This window comes from Phyllostomus hastatus, unplaced genomic scaffold (assembly GCF_019186645.2).
Source record: "Phyllostomus hastatus isolate PE091 unplaced genomic scaffold, TTU_PhHast_1.1 phas_contig_17, whole genome shotgun sequence".
NCBI lineage: Eukaryota > Metazoa > Chordata > Mammalia > Chiroptera > Phyllostomidae > Phyllostomus > Phyllostomus hastatus.
In genome coordinates, this window is record NW_025333664.1 from 26,597,929 (window position 1) to 26,604,681 (window position 6,753).

The following is a 6,753-nucleotide window of genomic DNA, read 5'->3' on the forward strand; positions in this document are numbered from 1 at the left end:
TTAAGTGAATTTGCTAGTTGGCATTCTGTTGTGAGGAAGAGCTTTCCCTTCTTCAGAATGAAGGCAATTTGACACTCACGAAGTTGTAAGACTCTTCAATGGTGCTTTAAAAAAAGGTGAAAGTTTGTTGAGAAGAGGACATTTGTATACACAAATTATCTCCCTAGATTTTACATATTAATTACAAAAAACGTAGTTACTTATTAGTGAGAAAAGTTGGTAGGTATCATGGTAGCCACCTGATCAAAGCTGACATCACCAGCAATGGAACAAACTTATATTAGCTGTATCTTGATGGGATCTAATGATAAGGTGACATCATTTGTGTTGTACTTTTGCCAAATTTTCATAAACTGACCTAATCCTAGGAAACAGATCAACTGAAACAAAAGATGAGTCCTGTATTCATCCAAAATGGTAATATCATATAGGCAAAGAATGAATGAGGAACTTTTCCTCTTTAGTCTCCTAAAAGAGACTAAAATGACATTACAACTAATTGTCATAGGTGATCCTGGACTGGATTCTGTAAGGGGACAATAAAAAAGCATTAAGGAGATTGCTATAAAGAGCATTATTGGGTTAATTGATAAAATTTGAATATATATTGAGGATTACATGACATTATGTCACTGTTACACATAATTTTTTTCTAAACTATTTAAGGGTAAAGATTCATGTTTGTAACTTACTGTTAAATGGTTAAGAAAAACATTGTGTGCACTTGAGAGGATTATAAAGCAATTGTAGCAAAATATTGATAATTTTGTTTCAGGGTAAAAGGTATATAGACCTATTTTTGCAACTTTTCCATAAATTTTAAACCACTTAAAATTAAAAAAAAACTAAGAAAATAAAGAAAGATACAGTGCTCTCCCCTCCCAACTCTCTGCTCCTGCCCCCCTTCCTGAAACAGTGCATTTATCACCCAGCTTTTAAGGCCAGCATGAACGTGGAAAATTAGCCTGGAAATTTAGTAGATGCTCAGGAACTGCCCTTGATAGTCAAAGACCTATGAAGACTTACTAAGGAAGACAAACGGCTCTCTGCTTTGGATGTAGAATCTAAAAACGGGAAACTTTTTAACTAATCTCTTGGATACCTGGTGGAATTTGCTGCAGACTTTTCTGAAGTCGTTTTTCTTGTTGAATTAAAATCTTTATGGGGTTTTTGTTCCATGCATGAGGCTGCCATGGGACTCCTCTGGTGGTGGCTATGGCTATGTGGAAATTGCCCCAGGAGGAGAGCAGAAGCTAAGGTATTATAACAATGTATATACACAAGAACTTATTCTAACTAAGCAGCCTCATTCAGAGGTTTGTCACTTGTGGACTGCTTATGCCTCATGCCCTTGTCTCACAGACCACATACTATCCACAGCAGGTACTCAGGTTAAATTCTTGAGCAAAGAAGAGACCAAAAGAATCACACATTTAATAATCCCCTTCTAAGGGTATGTGAGAGGAGGCAAGGTGTCTATTGCTGAAAAAAACATTTGTTTCCTGAGCCAGAGGTTGGTGACTTTATCCAGTTTTAAAGATATAGTAATTTCTGTGTATAAAAGAGAAATGTCAACTGAATTGAGGGAGGAGGGAGTTCCTGGGGCAAAGAACTATCAGCCAGTAAGTCTGGGGAGGTCTCTGTGCATAGGCTACATGAGTACGCTTCAACTAAGGCCACATTTATTATTTTTTTCATACACCACTGGATGTTTCTACCTTAGAGTTCTCAACTGGTTGTTCAGTATTTCTTTAGTGAAATGCCATCCATGCAACACTTCCCTGGCCACTGTCAAAGAAACAAACCAAAATTTTTATTTGTGGATAAAAGGCACTATCCTCCTAAAATACCTTACTCCTCCCCACACACCCTTTTAAGAATTTTGTTATGAAAGCAGTCTCATAAAAAAAAAGTTTTCAGAAAATCCTCTCAAGTTGCCAGGTTATTGCTGGATTTAGGGGTCACTATCTGGACCTTTTCATCAATCTGGAGTCCATAAATTCACTTCTAAGAAAATAGTGCAGTTATCTTCATGTACAATTATTCTCATTGCCTCTGATTGGTCAACTCTCCACTTTATGACTGTCTTGACTTGCTCAACATTTGCGGTCCATGTTCTCACTTTCCTTTCTGGCCCTGTGAGCTACTGATGGCCTCCATTTAGAAAGGCTTGGACAAAACTCCATGTTGCCACTAGACTACAGGTCATAGGTACCAGGACTTAAAAGTCTTTGTCTGGCTTCCAACCTGAATGTTTCTAAAAAACAGATTGAATAACTAGGTATTGCTTCCTCCAATATGCATTTGACCAACTCTCAGAGGGGCCCTCTCTGTCCCATCCCCACTTTAGCTAGCATAACATGGAGATTCCTCAAACCATTAGTATTTGATTTGAAGAATTCTAACCCCATATTCCTGTTAAAAAGAGGGTGATTATTTTGGTGTTCCCATGTAAAATAAAACCAATCATTTAATACTAAACTCCATCAACTTTTCAGCATAACTCAATACCAGACTCTCTTCAGCATAGTTTAACATTAAGTATCTACCACTGGATTGCATTTGCACTGAGTATGGAAGAAGAACTGTGGCCTTGAGAGGACACTTACAAATAGTTAATCATGCACCACTGTGTAGACTCAGCCTTCCATTATTCCTGATCATCTGGTGCCCTGATCAGCTTGGCCCTCACCTGCTGAAGGGATGTAGCCTTAAATTAGCTTAGCTATTCAGCCAGGCAGCATTCAGTATGGGTCTAAGAAAAACTATATTGTCTGTACAGGAAATGACCCTAGCTTAGAAGCATTTTTATCACAAAGTGTGTATGGATGTTTGAAAAATCCCTCATTAACACACACTCTTAAACTCCTTCCTCTTTTCTCTTAAACACCTCTTCCCTACCTCCAATTGGAAAGAGCCTTTTAGGTGGTGAATACCCTCCACAATCTGAAGCAATTTACTATTACTAGACAATGTCAGTGGACTGATAAGTAGGCTGTTATTAGTACTGTGCTGATAGGCTCTAGGTATGCTTTTTTTGAACTGTTGATAACTTTGGATATGAGCAGTGAGTGAGTGAAGTCCTTTATATTTTTCTTTTTTAATCCCAAGGGTATGATTTTCTTATCTTTTCTGGTGTTATTCAATTTGTAATTCTAATTACAATTTCCCTCCCTCCTTCCCTTCCTCCTTCCTTTCTTCCATCCATCCATCTATCCATCCATCTATCATCTGAGATATTGTAGAACTCCCAGAATGTACCAGCTACTGTAATGATTTAGAATTTATGGGTGGATTGAGTTTATAGAAACCCAAGCAAATCACAGTGACACATGTAATTATCAAGTATAGGAGACTCAAAGTAGCCCTACTTGGATCCCCATTGTATCTTAGTCTTCTTGCTACTATACTTTTACTGTAATATACAATTCCCACCAGGTAAGTAGTTCCCCATATGTTTTCCACTAATGACTTCCCACATGGACAAGTTTAACTTTTTCTTAAGGATGACTTTCCAGCCTACATTAAATTCTAATTTCTGAAATGTAACCCTTATTTAATCATAATGTATTCTTGGGGTGACTTGCCCTATCTTTGTTGGAATTTAAAATTTGTACCATTATTTATCATTTTGAGGTTTTGCATTCTTTCTTCCCAGTTAGACTGTAGGTTCCTTCAGGGCAAAGGCTTGTCTTTTACCTCTCAGCACTGTATCATAGAAGCAGCACTGTTCTAGATTCAGGAGTTTGAGTTCTAGTCTCACTTCTACAACTAACTGAATTCGTGACCATTAGCCAGCAATTTAATGTCTTAAGTTTTAAATATTCGAATATAAAAATATAGTGGTCAGGCTTGATAATTTTCACAATCCCTTTGAGTTCTCAAGTCCAAGTAAAGTACACAGCACCCCCCTCAGTGCCTGAGAAAATTTTGAAATATTGTTTATTGTCAAGAGCACTCAAATGTGACTGACTTTGGATAAACATCATTTTTTCTAAAGGAACCCTAAAATTCTGGGGCTGTTCTTCATACCAATGCTTTTATTGAAAAAGATTATCCTTCCAATGATGAGCATAATGATTAAATCAAATCCTAGACCTGCCCCTAAGTAGCTGTGCGACCCTGGACAAATTATTTCATGTCTTTGACCCTTAGTTTCTTCATGTATATTCTTAAAATTATGAATAACTCTTGCCTCACAGAATTGTTTCATGAAGTAAAGACAAATATTAGCTGCTACCTTGAACTGAAGGAGAAATGAAAGTTAGACACATAAATTATTTGCATTTTAAATTTCTTATCTTTTAACACACTTCAGTGTGTTATAATTTACCAAAGAGTCTTAAGGAAACTGTGGCAAAAGTTTCAGAGTAAATTTTGAATTTTCCAGGTGAGATTATTTCAAGATCCTGGAGCTCCATTAGGGCAAATGGCCACCTTGACTTTCTTTGGGTGGGCCTGTCACTCTTCAGTAGCATCATTTCTTTTTTTAAAAAAATTTTTTAAATATTTTTTTACCAGTAGCATCATTTCTTTGAAGGGTAGGTTGACAAATGAAAAGACAGTGAAGTCTAATTAGCCAGTATTATTCCTTAGAAGACACCTTTTTGGTATGTTAATGGACAAAAACACTGGAAATAATAGCTGTGCAAGGATTGAAATATCTGGGAATGTAGTCGTGCTTCCTTCTCCTAACAGCACAATTAGTGGCTTGGAATCTGGTTTCATTGCCTGGAATCCTCCTGAGATCTTTTACTTTCTATACCTTCATGGCCCTGTTCTCAAGCAATCATAATCAGAAAGGCCAATTTACTTGGAATAAATATGTAACTTGTTTCAAATCTAAATGTGATTGGTTATTGGATTGTCAGTCCCTTCCATTTGTGTGGCTGCAATTTTCACTATTAAGGGTCCACTGTTAAAATAGCCTTTGTCCATTTATATTAGAAGGTAAGGTTCACATTTAATAGCCTTGAGGGAGAATGTCTGGCACTTACTGAATTACCCAGTAGAACCATTCTGGGTACTTGGTGTCCTGGAATCATCAAACTGCCTTCTTGGGAAACAGCCAACCATCCCCCCAAATAACAGAGGAACTGGATTCCAGGACTAGTAGTAGTAAATATTTAAAGAATGAAACACATTATATTTAAGGGGAAAGCTACCCTTTGGGCTTTTTCCCTGGAAACTTTAGAAGTAACGTACAAATTAAAGCAACAATTTTACAAACAAACAAGTCCACCTCTGGAGATGTCATTTTAAGCACAACATATTGAAGAGAACATGTAGACATTAGCCAAACACATGATTTTTCCTTACAGCAGGCTTGTTTCTTCTATTTAATAGCAGTAACTAACACTGAGCCCTGAAAACTGGAGTTCATTTTATTGAGGAATGTTTGAAAATAAATTTTTAGTTCCAATAAGCACTATTTTCTGAAATTGCCAGCAGGTGATCTTCAAAAGACTCAGGGACTCAATTAAAATAGAATAGTGTACAAAGCTAAAAAAATTCATGCTTTTGTATAGAAGTCCATTCTGATCTTCCTTCTGTCTGCGATTGTTCCTTTGTTGCAGCTTCTCTGTGAATTTTTCCCTTCCACAACTTCTGGGTGGCTTTACTTCTGACCTTCCTTACATCAAATCATCAAATGTCCCTTGGCACAATAATATTTCAGGTGACAGAAGAAGACAAATATAGATTGATCATTGGATCTGCCTTCAAGATTTTTCCTTCTACCTTTGTCCCGGCTGTGAAAAGAAGCATTAGCCCATAAACCCAAGACATAATGACACTTGGATAACTGAGCCATCAAGAATGTGATATGCTTGGTCTCTTTTATGAGTTTTCTTTTGGGATTATAATATTGTAGAAGGACTGTGAATATACTTGTTACTATTCTCATATTTCCAAAAAGAGATGGTACAACATTGCCAATCATGGGTCATTCTAACATAATTAACTAGTCAGAGGGCCTTTTAGTAGGCCATCTATACTACAAGGAGATCTGGGCTTTATTCATATACTGCTGAACAATAGTTGGAAGGAGAGCACTCAGAATTAACTGAGGTTAGAGACAGATCTTACTGATAAGGGAAGGGAAGTTAAGTCCTTATAGGGACCCTGATAAAAGTCTTAGAATTTGCCAATTTTAGTCAATTTAGTTTTTAACCTAAGAGTATAGTTTTCAGTTTTTATCAATAGTAAAAAAGATTGTCTTGTGGAAGCAATTTCATGGTTGCTTTTCATGTCAATGTTAGAGCTAAAGACATAGGCTAACAATCTCTGCTCTTTAGTAACATATCATAAACTTCCATCCACAAATTAATTTCTTCTTAGCCTTCTGACTAAATGCATGGTGTTATCAACATAATGATCTTTTGAAACTGCTATTTTTTGTGACCTGTGGCATCTTTTGGACTAATAAACTTGATATGCTTATTAATTACAGAGAAAATTTTCTCTATAACTCTTACATTTGACTTTTTAAAATGTTGAGGATAAACCCTGTATTCTTGCTAGCCAAATACATTGTGTTGTTAGACTCTTTGCTATGTTCCTTTAAAAAGTCTTTGTCTTTCCAAACTGAAGAATGTTATGTCTTAGTCTGTTCTCATAAAGAGGTTCCTTGTTCAATATAATAGTTCTTCTCTGTGCGCCAGTTCTGTTTTCTTGAGCTATAATGACCAAATGCTTCTCATGTCTCCAGGTGTGGGTAAACCATGTTTCCATAGATGGGGTGGATTAAGTTTT